Source organism: Bombina bombina, chromosome 3, assembly GCF_027579735.1.
Source record: "Bombina bombina isolate aBomBom1 chromosome 3, aBomBom1.pri, whole genome shotgun sequence".
NCBI lineage: Eukaryota > Metazoa > Chordata > Amphibia > Anura > Bombinatoridae > Bombina > Bombina bombina.
In genome coordinates, this window is record NC_069501.1 from 1,271,051,736 (window position 1) to 1,271,066,190 (window position 14,455).

At 41.8% G+C, this 14,455-nt stretch overlaps 1 protein-coding gene across 1 annotated transcript in view; it reads right to left on the minus strand.

Annotated features, from left to right (window-relative positions):
* The window catches only part of NUP98 (nucleoporin 98 and 96 precursor), a 655,099-nt gene that overhangs the window by 474,906 nt on the left and 165,738 nt on the right, over window positions 1-14,455 (minus strand).

The following is a 14,455-nucleotide window of genomic DNA, read 5'->3' on the forward strand; positions in this document are numbered from 1 at the left end:
AAATTCATTTCTTTCATATTAGCAAGAGTCCATGAGCTAGTGACGTATGGGATATACATTCCTACCAGGAGGGGCAAAGTTTCCCAAACCTCAAAATGCCTACAAATACACCCCTCACCACACCCACAAATCAGTTTAACGAATAGCCAAGAAGTGGGGTGATAAGAAAAAAGAATAATTGTGCTTTATACAAAAAAATCATAACCACCACAAAAAAAAGGGTGGGCCTCATGGACTCTTGCTAATATGAAAGAAATGAATTTATCAGGTAAGTTCTTACATAAATTATGTTTTCTTTCATGTAATTAGCAAGAGTCCATGAGCTAGTGACGTATGAGATAATGACTACCCAAGATGTGGATCTTTCCACGCAAGAGTCACTAGAGAGGGAGGGATAAAATAAAGACAGCCAATTCCTGCTGAAAATAATCCACACCCAAAATAAAGTTTAATGAAAACATAAGCAGAAGATTCAAACTGAAACCACTGCCTGAAGTACTTTTCTACCAAAAACTGCTTCAGAAGAAGAACACATCAAAATGGTAGAATTTAGTAAAAGTATGCAAAGAGGACCAAGTTGCTGCTTTGCAAATCTGATCAACCGAAGCTTCATTCCTAAACGCCCAGGAAGTAGAAACTGACCTAGTAGAATGAGCTGTAATCCTTTGAGGCGGAGTTTTACCCGACTCGACATAGGCATGATGAATTAAAGATTTCAACCAAGATGCCAAAGAAATGGCAGAAGCTTTCTGGCCTTTTCTAGAACCGGAAAAGATAACAAATAGACTAGAAGTCTTTCGGAAAGACTTAGTAGCTTCAACATAATATTTCAAAGCTCTAACATCCAAAGAATGCAACGATTTCTCCTTAGAATTCTTAGGATTAGGACATAATGAAGGAACCACAATTTCTCTACTAATGTTGTTGGAATTCACAACCTTAGGTAAAAATTGAAAAGAAGTTCGCAACACTGCCTTATCCTGATGAAAAATCAGAAAAGGAGACTCACAAGAAAGAGCAGATAATTCAGAAACTTCTGGCAGAAGAGATCGCCAAAAGGAACAAATCTTTCCAAGAAAGTAATTTAATGTCCAATGAATGCATGGGTTCAAAAGGAGAAGCTTGAAGAGCCCCCAGAACCAAATTCAAACTCCAAGGAGTAGAAATTGACTTAATGACAGGTTTTATACGAACCAAAGCTTGTACAAAACAATGAATATCAGGAAGACTAGCAATCTTTCTGTGAAAAAGAACAGAAAGAGCAGAGATTTGTCCTTTCAAGGAACTTGCGGACAAACCCTTATCTAAACCATCCTGAAGAAACTGTAAAATTCTCGGTATTCTAAAAGAATGCCAAGAAAAATGATGAGAAAGACACCAAGAAATATAAAAGTCTTCCAGACTCTATAATATATCTCTCTAGATACAGATTTACGAGCCTGTAACATAGTATTAATTACAGAGTCAGAGAAACCTCTTTGACCAAGAATCAAGCGTTCAATCTCCATACCTTTAAATTTAAGGATTTGAGATCCTGATGGAAAAAAAGGACCTTGTGACATGCCGGAGCTACCAGCAGAACGAGCATTCCTTCAGAATCTTGGAGATTACTCTTGGAAGAAGAACTAGAGGCGGAAAGATATAGGCAGGATGATACTTCCAAGGAAGTGATAATGCATCCACTGCCTCCGCCTGAGGATCCCGGGATCTGGACAGATACCTGGGAAGTTTCTTGTTTAGATGAGAGGCCATCAGATCTATTTCTGGAAGTTCCCACATTTGAACAATCTGAAGAAATACCTCTGGGTGAAGAGACCATTCGCCCGGATGCAACGTTTGGCGACTGAGATAATCCGCTTCCCAATTGTCTATACCTGGGATATGAACCGCAGAGATTAGACAGGAGCTGGATTCCGCCCAAACCAGAATTCGAGATACTTCTTTCATAGCCAGAGGACTGTGAGTCCCTCCTTGATGATTGATGTATGCCACAGTTGTGACATTGTCTGTCTGAAAACAAATGAACGATTCTCTCTTCAGAAGAGGCCAAGACTGAAGAGCTCTGAAAATTGCACGGAGTTCCAAAATATTGATCGGTAATCTCACCTCCTGAGATTCCCAAACTCCTTGTGCCGTCAGAGATCCCCATACAGCTCCCCAACCTGTAAGACTTGCATCTGTTGAAATTACAGTCCAGGTCGGAAGAACAAAAGAAGCCCCCTGAATTAAACGATGGTGATCTGTCCACCACGTCAGAGAGTGTCGTACAATGGGTTTTAAAGATATTAATTGAGATATCTTTGTGTAATCCCTGCACCATTGATTCAGCATACAGAGCTGAAGAGGTCGCATGTGAAAACGAGCAAAGGGGATCGCGTCCGATGCAGCAGTCATAAGACCTAGAATTTCCATGCATAAGGCTACCGAAGGGAATGATTGCGACTGAAGGTTTCGACAAGCTGAAATCAATTTTAGACGTCTCTTGTCTGTCAAAGACAGAGTCATGGACACTGAATCTATCTGGAAACCCAGAAAGGTTACCCTTGTCTGAGGAATCAATGAACTTTTTAGTGAATTGATCCTCCAACCATGATCTTGAAGAAACAACACAAGTCGATTCGTATGAGATTCTGCTAAATGTGAAGACTGAGCAAGTACCAAGATATCGTCCAAATAAGGAAATACCACAATACCCTGTTCTCTGATTACAGACAGAAGGGCACCGAGAATCTTTGTAAAAATTCTTGGAGCTGTAGCTAGGCCAAACGGCAGAGCAACAAACTGGTAATGCTTGTCCAGGAAAGAGAATCTCAGGAACTGATAGTGATCTGGATGAATCGGAATATGCAGATATGCATCCTGTAAATCTATTGTGGACATATAATGCCCTTGCTGAACAAAAGGCAAGATAGTCCTTACAGTTACCATCTTGAATGTTGGTATCCTTACATAACAATTCAATATTTTTAGATCCAGAACTGATCTGAAGGAGTTCTCCTTCTTTGGTACAATGAAGAGATTCGAATAAAACCCCAGCCCCTGTTCCAGAACTGGAACTGGCATAATTACTCCAGCCAACTCTAGATCTGAAACACATTTCAGAAATGCTTGAGCTTTCACTGGATTTACTGGGACACGGGAAAGAAAAAATCTCTTTGCAGGAGGTCTTATCTTGAAACCAATTCTGTACCCTTCTGAAACGATGTTCTGAATCCAAATATTGTGAACAGAATTGATCCAAATTTCTTTGAAAAAACGTAACCTGCCCCCCTACCAGCTGAGCTGGAATGAGGGCCGCACCTTCATGTGGACTTAGAAGCTGGCTTTGCTTTTCTAGAAGGCTTGGATTTATTCCAGACTGGAGATGGTTTCCAAACTGAAACTGCTCCTGAGGAAAAAGGATCAGGCTTTTGTTCTTTGTTGAAACGAAAGGAACGAAAACTATTATTAGCCCTGTTTTTACCCTTAGATTTTTTTATCCTGTGGTAAAAAAGTTCCTTTCCCACCAGTAACAGTTGAGATAATAGAATCCAACTGAGAACCAAATAATTTGTTACCCTGGAAAGAAAGGGAAAGTAGAGTTGATTTAGAAGACATATCAGCATTCCAAGTTTTAAGCCATAAAGCTCTTCTAGCTAAAATAGCTAGAGACATAAACCTGACATCAACTGTGATAATATCAAAAATGGCATCACAGATAAAATTATTAGCATGTTGAAGAAGAATAATATTATGAGAATCATGATCTGTTACTTGTTGCGCTAAAGTTTCCAACCAAAAAGTTGAAGCTGCAGCAACATCAGCCAATGATATAGCAGGTCTAAGAAGATTACCTGAACACAGATAAGCTTTTCTTAGAAAGGATTCAATTTTCCTATCTAAAGGATCCTTAAAGAAGTACCATCAGCCGTAGGAATAGTAGTACGTTTAGCAAGGGTAGAAATAGCCCCATCAACTTTAGGAATTTTGTCCCAAAATTCTAATCTGTCAGATGGCACAGGATATAATTGCTTAAAACGTTTAGAAGGAGAAAATGAATTACCCAAATTATTCCACTCTCTGGAAATTACTTCAGAAATAGCACCAGGAACAGGAAAAACTTCTGGAATAACCACAGGAGATTTAAAGACCTTATCTAAACGTTTAGATTTAGTATCAAGAGGACCAGAAGCCTCAATTTCTAAAGCAATTAGTACTTCTTTAAGTAAAGAACGAATAAATTCCATTTTAAATAAATATGAAGATTTATCAGCATCAATCTCTGAGACAGAATCCTCTGAACCAGAAGAGTCATTAGAATCAGAATGATGTTCATTTAAAAATTCATCTGTATAAAGAGAAGTTTTAAAAGATTTTTTATGTTTACTAGAAGGAGGAATAACAGACATAGCCTTCTTGATGGATTCAGAAACAAAATCTCTTGTTATCAGGAACACTCTGAATATTAGATGTTGATGGAACAGCAACAGGTAATGTAACATTACTAAAGGAAATATCTGCATTAACAAGTTTGTCATGACAATTAGTACAAACAGCTGGAGGAACAGCTACCAAAAGTTTACAGCAGATACACTTAGCTTTGGTAGTTCCAGCACCAGACAGCGATTTTCCTGAAGTATCTTCTGACTCAGATGCAACGTGAGACATCTTGCAATATGTAAGAGAAAGAAGCATATAAAGCAAAATTGATCAAATTCCTTAAATGACAGTTTCAGGAATGGGAAAAAATGCCAAGTAACAAGCTTCTAGCAACCAGAAGCAATGAAAAATGAGACTTAAATAATGTGGAGACAAAAGCGACGCCCATTTTTTTTTTAGCGCCAAATAAGACGCCCACATTATTTGGCGCCTAAATGCTTTTTGCGCTTAAATGACGCCACATCCGGAACGCCGACATTTTTGGCGCAAAAAAGGTCAAAGAAATTACGCAACTTCCGGCGACACGTATGACGCCGGAAACAGAAATGATTTTTTTGCGCCAAAAAAGTCAGCGCCAAGAATGACGCAATAAAATGAAGCATTTTCAGCCCCCGCGAGCCTAACAGCCCACAGGAAAAAAACAGAATTTATGTTTACCTGATAAATTACTTTCTCCAACGGTGTGTCCGGTCCACGGCGTCATCCTTACTTGTGGGATATTCTCCTCCCCAACAGGAAATGGCAAAGAGCCCAGCAAAGCTGGTCACATGATCCCTCCTAGGCTCCGCCTACCCCAGTCATTCGACCGACGTTAAGGAGGAATATTTGCATAGGAGAAACCATATGATACCGTGGTGACTGTAGTTAAAGAAAATAAATTATCAGACCTGATTAAAAAAACCAGGGCGGGCCGTGGACCGGACACACCGTTGGAGAAAGTAATTTATCAGGTAAACATAAATTCTGTTTTCTCCAACATAGGTGTGTCCGGTCCACGGCGTCATCCTTACTTGTGGGAACCAATACCAAAGCTTTAGGACACGGATGAAGGGAGGGAGCAAATCAGGTCACCTAAATGGAAGGCACCACGGCTTGCAAAACCTTTCTCCCAAAAATAGCCTCAGAAGAAGCAAAAGTATCAAACTTGTAAAATTTGGTAAAAGTGTGCAGTGAAGACCAAGTCGCTGCCCTACATATCTGATCAACAGAAGCCTCGTTCTTGAAGGCCCATGTGGAAGCCACAGCCCTAGTGGAATGAGCTGTGATTCTTTCGGGAGGCTGCCGTCCGGCAGTCTCGTAAGCCATTCTGATGATGCTTTTAATCCAAAAAGAGAGAGAGGTAGAAGTTGCTTTTTGACCTCTCCTTTTACCAGAATAAACAACAAACAAGGAAGATGTTTGTCTAAAATCCTTTGTAGCATCTAAATAGAATTTTAGAGCGCGAACAACATCCAAATTGTGCAACAAACGTTCCTTCTTTGAAACTGGTTTCGGACACAGAGAAGGTACGATAATCTCCTGGTTAATGTTTTTGTTAGAAACAACTTTTGGAAGAAAACCAGGTTTAGTACGTAAAACCACCTTATCTGCATGGAACACCAGATAAGGAGGAGAACACTGCAGAGCAGATAATTCTGAAACTCTTCTAGCAGAAGAGATTGCAACTAAAAACAAAACTTTCCAAGATAATAACTTAATATCAACGGAATGTAAGGGTTCAAACGGAACCCCCTGAAGAACTGAAAGAACTAAATTGAGACTCCAAGGAGGAGTCAAAGGTTTGTAAACAGGCTTAATTCTAACCAGAGCCTGAACAAAGGCTTGAACATCTGGCACAGCTGCCAGCTTTTTGTGAAGTAACACAGACAAGGCAGAAATCTGTCCCTTCAGGGAACTTGCAGATAATCCTTTTTCCAATCCTTCTTGAAGGAAGGATAGAATCTTAGGAATCTTAACCTTGTCCCAAGGGAATCCTTTAGATTCACACCAACAGATATATTTTTTCCAAATTTTGTGGTAAATCTTTCTAGTTACAGGCTTTCTGGCCTGAACAAGAGTATCGATAACAGAATCTGAGAACCCTCGCTTCGATAAGATCAAGCGTTCAATCTCCAAGCAGTCAGCTGGAGTGAAACCAGGTTCGGATGTTCGAACGGACCCTGAACAAGAAGGTCTCGTCTCAAAGGTAGCTTCCAAGGTGGAGCCGATGACATATTCACCAGATCTGCATACCAAGTCCTGCGTGGCCACGCAGGAGCTATCAAGATCACCGACGCCCTCTCCTGATTGATCCTGGCTACCAGCCTGGGGATGAGAGGAAACGGCGGGAACACATAAGCTAGTTTGAAGGTCCAAGGTGCTACTAGTGCATCCACTAGAGCCGCCTTGGGATCCCTGGATCTGGACCCGTAGCAAGGAACTTTGAAGTTCTGACGAGAGGCCATCAGATCCATGTCTGGAATGCCCCACAGCTGAGTGACTTGGGCAAAGATTTCCGGATGGAGTTCCCACTCCCCCGGATGCAATGTCTGACGACTCAGAAAATCCGCTTCCCAATTTTCCACTCCTGGGATGTGGATAGCGGACAGGTGGCAGGAGTGAGACTCCGCCCATAGAATGATTTTGGTCACTTCTTCCATCGCTAGAGAACTCCTTGTTCCCCCCTGATGGTTGATGTACGCAACAGTTGTCATGTTGTCTGATTGAAACCGTATGAACTTGGCCCTCGCTAGCTGAGGCCAAGCCTTGAGAGCATTGAATATCGCTCTCAGTTCCAGAATATTTATCGGTAGAAGAGATTCTTCCCGAGACCAAAGACCCTGAGCTTTCAGGGATCCCCAGACCGCGCCCCAGCCCATCAGACTGGCGTCGGTCGTGACAATGACCCACTCTGGTCTGCGGAAGGTCATCCCTTGTGACAGGTTGTCCAGGGACAGCCACCAACGGAGTGAGTCTCTGGTCCTCTGATTTACTTGTATCTTCGGAGACAAGTCTGTATAATCCCCATTCCACTGACTGAGCATGCACAGTTGTAATGGTCTTAGATGAATGCGCGCAAAAGGAACTATGTCCATTGCCGCTACCATCAACCCGATCACTTCCATGCACTGAGCTATGGAAGGAAGAGGAACGGAATGAAGTATCCGACAAGAGTGTAGAAGCTTTGTTTTTCTGGCCTCTGTCAGAAATATCCTCATTTCTAAGGAATCTATTATTGTTCCCAAGAAGGGAACCCTTGTTGACGGAGATAGAGAACTCTTTTCCACGTTCACTTTCCATCCGTGAGATCTGAGAAAGGCCAGGACGATGTCCGTGTGAGCCTTTGCTTGAGGAAGGGACGACGCTTGAATCAGAATGTCGTCCAAGTAAGGTACTACAGCAATGCCCCTTGGTCTTAGCACAGCTAGAAGGGACCCTAGTACCTTTGTGAAAATCCTTGGAGCAGTGGCTAATCCGAAAGGAAGCGCCACGAACTGGTAATGCTTGTCCAGGAATGCGAACCTTAGGAACCGATGATGTTCCTTGTGGATAGGAATATGTAGATACACATCCTTTAAATCCACCGTGGTCATGAATTGACCTTCCTGGATGGAAGGAAGAATAGTTCGAATGGTTTCCATCTTGAACGATGGAACCTTGAGAAACTTGTTTAAGATCTTGAGATCTAAGATTGGCCTGAACGTTCCCTCTTTTTTGGGAACTATGAACAGATTGGAGTAGAACCCCATCCCTTGTTCTCTTAATGGAACAGGATGAATCACTCCCATTTTTAACAGGTCTTCTACACAATGTAAGAATGCCTGTCTTTTTATGTGGTCTGAAGACAACTGAGACCTGTGGAACCTCCCCCTTGGGGGAAGTCCCTTGAATTCCAGAAGATAACCTTGGGAGACTATTTCTAGCGCCCAAGGATCCAGAACATCTCTTGCCCAAGCCTGAGCGAAGAGAGAGAGTCTGCCCCCCACCAGATCCGGTCCCGGATCGGGGGCCAACATTTCATGCTGTCTTGGTAGCAGTGGCAGGTTTCTTGGCCTGCTTTCCCTTGTTCCAGCCTTGCATTGGTCTCCAAGCTGGCTTGGCTTGAGAAGTATTACCCTCTTGCTTAGAGGACGTAGCACCTCGGGCTGGTCCGTTTCTACGAAAGGGACGAAAATTAGGTTTATTTTTTGCCTTGAAAGGCCGATCCTGAGGAAGGGCGTGGCCCTTACCCCCAGTGATATCAGAGATAATCTCTTTCAAGTCAGGGCCAAACAGCGTTTTCCCCTTGAAAGGAATGTTAAGTAGCTTGTTCTTGGAAGACGCATCAGCCGACCAAGATTTCAACCAAAGCGCTCTGCGCGCCACAATAGCAAACCCAGAATTCTTAGCCGCTAACCTAGCCAATTGCAAAGTGGCGTCTAGGGTGAAAGAATTAGCCAATTTGAGAGCATTGATTCTGTCCATAATCTCCTCATAAGGAGGAGAATCACTATCGACCGCCTTTATCAGCTCATCGAACCAGAAACATGCGGCTGTAGCGACAGGGACAATGCATGCAATTGGTTGTAGAAGGTAACCCTGCTGAACAAACATCTTTTTAAGCAAACCTTCTAATTTTTTATCCATAGGATCTTTGAAAGCACAACTATCCTCTATGGGTATAGTGGTGCGTTTGTTTAAAGTGGAAACCGCCCCCTCGACCTTGGGGACTGTCTGCCATAAGTCCTTTCTAGGGTCGACCAAAGGAAACAATTTTTTAAATATGGGGGGAGGGACGAAAGGAATACCGGGCCTTTCCCATTCTTTATTAACAATGTCCGCCACCCGCTTGGGTATAGGAAAAGCTTCTGGGAGCCCCGGCACCTCTAGGAACTTGTCCATTTTACATAGTTTCTCTGGGATGACCAACTTGTCACAATCATCCAGAGTGGATAATACCTCCTTAAGCAGAATGCGGAGATGTTCCAACTTAAATTTAAATGCAATCACATCAGGTTCAGCCTGTTGAGAAATATTCCCTGAATCAGTAATTTCTCCCTCAGACAAAACTTCCCTGGCCCCATCAGACTGGGTTAGGGGCCCTTCAGAGATATCAGTATCAGCGTTGCCATGCTCTTCAGTATCTAAAACAGAGCAGCCGCGCTTACGCTGACAAGTGTTCATTTGGGCTAAAATGTTTTTGACAGAATTATCCATTACAGCCGTTAATTGTTGCATAGTAAGGAGTATTGGCGCGCTAGATGTACTAGGGGCCTCCTGAGTGGGCAAGACTCGTGTAGACGAAGGAGGGAATGATGCAGTACCATGCTTACTCCCCTCACTTGAGGAATCATCTTGGGCATCATTGTCATTATCACATAAATCACATTTATTTAAATGAATAGGAATTCTGGCTTCCCCACATTCAGAACACAGTCTATCTGGTAGTTCAGACATGTTAAACAGGCATAAACTTGATAACAAAGTACAAAAAACGTTTTAAAATAAAACCGTTACTGTCACTTTAAATTTTAAACTGAACACACTTTATTACTGCAATTGCGAAAAAACATGAAGGAATTGTGCAAAATTCACCAAATTTTCACCACAGTGTCTTAAAGCCTTAAAAGTATTGCACACCAAATTTGGAAGCTTTAACCCTTAAAATAACGGAACCGGAGCCGTTTTAAACTTTAACCCCTTTACAGTCCCCGGTATCTGCTTTGCTGAGACCCAACCAAGCCCAAAGGGGAATACGATACCAAATGACGCCTTCAGAAAGTCTTTTCTAAGTGTCAGAGCTCCTCTCACATGCGACTGCATGCCATGCCTCTCAAAAACAAGTGCGCCACACCGGCGCGAAAATGAGGCTCTGCTTATGCTTTGGGAAAGCCCCTAAGGTATAAGGTGTCTAATACAGTGCCTGCCGATATTATTATATCAAAATACCCAGATAAAATGATTCCTCAAAGCTAAATATGTGTTAATAATGAATCGATTTAGCCCAAAAAAAGTCTACAGTCTTAATAAGCCCTTGTGAAGCCCTTATTTACGATCGTAATAAACATGGCTTACCGGATCCCATAGGGAAAATGACAGCTTCCAGCATTACATCGTCTTGTTAGAATGTGTCATACCTCAAGCAGCAAGAGACTGCATACTGTTCCCCCAACTGAAGTTAATTGCTCTCAACAGTCCTGTGTGGAACAGCCATGGATTTTAGTTACGGTTGCTAAAATCATTTTCCTCATACAAACAGAAATCTTCATCTCTTTTCTGTTTCTGAGTAAATAGTACATACCAGCACTATTACAAAATAACAAACTCTGATTGAATAATAAAAACTACAGTTAATAAAACACCTAAAAAACTCTAAGCCATCTCCGTGAGATGTTGCCTGTACAACGGCAAAGAGAATGACTGGGGTAGGCGGAGCCTAGGAGGGATCATGTGACCAGCTTTGCTGGGCTCTTTGCCATTTCCTGTTGGGGAGGAGAATATCCCACAAGTAAGGATGACGCCGTGGAGCCGGACACACCTATGTTGGAGAAATAGCCTCAGAAGAAGCAAATGTATCAAACTTGTAAAATTTGGTAAAAGTGTGCAGTGAAGACCAAGTCCGCTGCCCTACATATCGGATCAACAGAAGCCTCGTTCTTGAAGGCCCATGTGGAAGCCACAGCCCTAGTGGAGATGAGCTGTGATTCTTTCGGGAGGCTGCCGTCCGGGCAGTCTCGTAAGCCATCTGATGATGCTTTTAATCAAAAAGAGAGAGAGGTAGAAGTTGCTTTTTGACCTCTCCTTTTACCGAATAAACAAACAAACAAGGAAGATGTTTGTCTAAAATCCTTTGTAGCATCTAAATAGAATTTTAGAGCGCGAACAACATCCAAATTGTGCAACAGACGTTCTCTTCTTGAAACTGGTTTCGGACACAGAGAAGGTACGATAATCTCCTGGTTAATGTTTTTGTTAGAAACAACTTCTTGATTGAAATAATAAAAACTACAGTTAAACACTAAAAAACTTCTAAGACATCTCCGTGGAGATGTTGCCTGTACAACGGCAAAGAGAATGACTGGGGTAGGCGGAGCCTAGGAGGGATCATGTGACCAGCTTTGCTGGGCTCTTTGCCATTTCCTGTTGGGGAAGAGAATATCCCACAAGTAAGGATGACGCCGTGGACCGGACACACCTATGTTGGAGAAAGACAAATTTTTTAAGGTAAGAAAAAATGATGAATTCATTGCATTATTCCCAAATATGAAACTGACTGTCTGAAAAATAAGGAATGTTGAACATCCTGAGTCAAGGCAAATAATGTTTGAATACATATATTTAGAACTTTATAAAAAAGTGCCCAACCATAGCTTAAGTGTCACAGAAAATAAGACTTACTTACCCCAGGAACACTCATCTACATATAGCAGATAGCCAAACCAGTACTGAAACGAGAATCAGTAGAGGAAATGGTAAATATAAGAGTATATCGTCGATCTGAAAAGGGAGGTAAGAGATGAATCTCTACGACCGATAACAGAGAACCTATGAAATAGACCCCGTAGAAGGAGATCATTGCATTCAAATAGGCAATACTCTCCGCCCACATCCCTCTGACATTCACTGCACGCTGAGCGGAAAACCAGGCTCCAACCTGCCTGCGGAGCGCATATCAACGTAGAATTCTAGCACAAACTTACTTCACCACCTCCATAGGAGGCAAAGTTTGTAAAACTGAATTGTGGGTGTGGTGAGGGGTGTATTTGTAGGCATTTTGAGGTTTGGGAAACTTTGCCCCTCCTGGTAGGAATGTATATCCCATACGCCACTAGCTCATGGACTCTTGCTAATTACATGAAAGAAAACGGCGCGAATCTGACTCGTCGTGGGCATCACAGAGCTCTAACTCCCGGTCGCCATTTTAATTTAATAGATCAGACACCGGGAGAAATATTAAACTCAAATGTGAGTCAAGTCTGCTACCGTATGACAGGTAGCATAATCACTGCACACAAATAAAGATAGTCCCCCTGTCAGCCTATGTAATGTTCAGACCACCGGGAGCACAGAATATTGTGCGACTAGCCATACTCAATCCAAACTGCAGTGCAGGGATGTCTCTATTGTGTTCAGCGAGGAACGGACCACCTATCACAAAGATATCCTAATCTGTATGTGTTGGCCAGCAAAAATAGTGCTCACTTCTATCAGAGAGTGTGTAACCCAGAAACAAAAAGTTAGCACTTACCTCTAAAGCTGTGCGACAGCATGGCAGTCCAGCAGGTGTTCAGAGGTCCTCTCCCTCTCATAGCCCTGTGGACGAAAAGCAGCCTGAGTTAAAAGGAGCTTAGGCTGTTTGAATTAGGGCAACAACAGGTATAGGAGGCGCAGTGAGAATTATGTCCCACCAGTTCCTATTGCTTTAAAGCCACCAAATGCTTCTCTTTTTGTATTGAAGAGACTCATTTGGTCTAGTCTATACCCCAGAACAAAAGTAGCACACTGTGGCACTAACATAATAACATAATAAAATCTTGATTGAAGAATCTAAAACTAACACCTCACTTTACCTCTTCCTATTTCACTAACACAGGCAAAGAGAATGACTGGGGTGGGAGGAGAGATATATATATATACATACACACACACACCTCTGCTGTGGTGCTCTTTGCCTCCTCCTGCTGACCAGGAGGCGATATCCCATAAGGATGAAATCCGTGGACTAGTCATATCTTGTAAAAGAAAAGGCTCTTTATAGCAGCTTAAACTTTAAGGCCATCTATAGTACACCGAGCCACAAAGCAGACATGTTTGTTAAAAAACTAGGAACTGTAAATCAGTGGTGGGGATGCATGGTCTTTTCAGGCCTATAGGCAGCTTAATATAATAAACTGGAATAAGAACTTGTAAACAGTGGGGGGATGCCTTTAAAACCAAACTGTTGTGTCCAGGTCTTTGAGTGAAAGAAAGAGCATTACATTTATTTTAAACAAGCTTTCATTTGGCTTCAAGAATTTTAAATAATGGAGTGTTACCTATTAATTTCTAAATATATACATATATTTTTGCAATTATGTACACACTTCTGCAACACGTGGCCCTGGATCCCAACTATGCTACATGTATCTATAAATCCTAACTTTGTTCTTTAAATATTTAGCTACTCCAAACAATCCCTGTAATAACTACCCTATCAAGCCACTTCCATCCCCAAGGGATATAAAAAAGAGCAGTGTCCCTTAGTGTTTACCAAGTAAGATGTTTGTAAATAGACTGAGAAGAGCAGAGAAGCTGTGAGAGGTGGCAGTGCTAATACACTGTGTATACCACACAGGCGACGGCTGATACACAGGTTAGTATAACAAGCAAACTAAACACACAGATACAAAGATCAAACCGTTTCCTTTAAAGTGATGGTAAATCCTAGTTTTTTCTGAAACGCTGCAAATGCAGCGAACGCTTCCAACAAATTAAGGAGCTTTCAGCATGAAGTATTTTATACTTCTTGACTGGAATTCCCCTTTATTTGTTCCAATAGTAAATCCTAGCGATTTACCATCACTAAGTGTTAAATATGAAAAGCAAGTAACAGAATACTTGCAGCACATTCTATAAACCAGAGCATGAGCAGGTGATGCTAAAATTAAACTAGTTAAAGCTGAAACACTATACAAAAAGTTACCATCGTTTGTCCTACGGAATAACTAGCTGGTTAGAAAAAAAGGGGGCAAAAATAAACCAGAAGGCTCCAAAATAAGGTGCAGAAGCTTTCTAACACCCAAATGAAAGGCCTGACAAATAGCAGGCGCCAGTGAACATACATACATATCTGGCTTTTAGATGTCTGCTAACAAATTTATCAACCCACTGCCAATTAGATTCTTCATATGTGGAAAGTACTTGAAAGTGAGGAAAGCTTTAAAACCTTTCTGCAGCTCATTAAATCAATAGTAAGAAAGCAAAAATTTGTATTAGAGTTAAAAAATGATACATATTAAAGCAAACTCGGTCTGTAAATAAAAGCCAGAAGAATATTAAGATGAGAATTCATAACCGTACATATCGGTTCCCGCTCTTA